Source organism: Amblyomma americanum, chromosome 3 (genome assembly GCF_052857255.1).
Source record: "Amblyomma americanum isolate KBUSLIRL-KWMA chromosome 3, ASM5285725v1, whole genome shotgun sequence".
NCBI classification, from domain to species: Eukaryota; Metazoa; Arthropoda; class Arachnida; order Ixodida; family Ixodidae; genus Amblyomma; species Amblyomma americanum.
Genome location: NC_135499.1, coordinates 60,959,659 through 60,961,037, shown reverse-complemented (window position 1 = coordinate 60,961,037; position 1,379 = coordinate 60,959,659). Strand labels below are relative to the sequence as shown.

General features: G+C 48.7%; 1 pseudogene; it reads left to right on the top strand.

The window, feature by feature from the left end:
* The first annotated feature begins 908 nt into the window (after positions 1-908).
* On the top strand, positions 909-1,053 carry LOC144126422 (U2 spliceosomal RNA; annotated as a pseudogene).
* Positions 1,054-1,379: the final 326 nt, after the last annotated feature.

Sequence of the window (1,379 nt, the reverse complement as noted above, 5' to 3'; positions counted from 1 at the left end):
GCGCTACTAGTCCGACAGTCAGCTGCACGGTGTCCCACCTTGCCGCAGAGAAAGCACCTTACTGGCGCCTTAGATGCACCGCCATATGCTCTTAATTTTGCCGCATCTGTCTCTAGGGTCATTTCGGGTTCCTCCTTTGCCTTACTCAAATTTCTTAACCCTTGATCCTCGAGGAATTGGTCTGCAGTGTCGGCAAACTCTTCCAACGAACACAACTTTCAGGAATAGCGCCAGCTTTGAGCTGCAACAAGCTAAAAATTGCTCTGTGACCAGCTTGTCACGCACACCTTCAAAACTCTTTTCTGTGTTTGACATATCAAGCCACCTATCAAAATAGTTGGATAGCCTGCAGAAAGACTGCTTAACGGTTTCTGAATCCTCAGGTTTCGCGGTGCGAAATCTCTCACGAAAACCCTCTGCCGTAAGCCTGAATCTTTGGAGGAATGTCTTTTTGACTTTTTCATAGTCCATGGAATCAGCAGCAGGCATCCTTCCAAACACATTCAGCGCCTCTCCGACTAAACACATGCTCAATGCCGTGGCCCATTCACTGCGCTCCCAGCCTTGCCCCAAAGCTATCCGCTCGAATCGTTGCAGACATGCATCCAAATCATCTCTCTTGTCATCCTAATGAGCCATCAGCTTTCTTGGACAAACTCTGGCCGGTCTAGGAGATTCTGTACCCGCTAAGGAACGCTGATCATTGTCCGTGATCTCCTCATATCCTCCCGCGACATGCGCCTGTTTCCACAAAATAAACTCCTTCTCCCGTTCTATCCTTCTTTTATCCTGTTCTTCTGCCTAGCGGGCTCTTCTAACTTATCGCTCTTCTGCCTCGCGAGCGTCTGCGCGTGCTTGCGCTCTTTCCTCTCTCTGCCTATCAGCCTCCTCTTTATTCTTTTTCTTTTTTTTCTGTCCGGACCCCGTAGAGTATCTGTTACGGGTGCAATTTGGGCTTATTTTTTTTAAATGTGGCGGAGAGTTAGAAGGATGCTTCACTCCCGCCACCGGTTGGCCCGGTATTGCACTACCTCCGGGATCGGCCTTGTCTTTAGCGCGACTTTACTATTCTGTCTTTCTATTCCATCTTTCAACTCTCCTTCTATCTGCACGTGGTAGCGATTGCGGCTCGACTTGAGACAGTGAGCATGCCTGTGCACTTTTCTTTCTTCCTGGCAGCAACAGACAGACCTCTTTGCCTCCTCCTCATAGAGACGCATCGCCTCTTCCTTGCTTAACCCTAGCTTGAGCGCCAGTTCTAACGTTTTTGCCAAATCCATACTTTCTGCCATCGAGAGATCGGAAAAATCCGAGACAAAGCAACAAAGAAAAAGGAAATGTATCCTGGCAAGCTCGCCACTTAACTTTGTCACGGATCT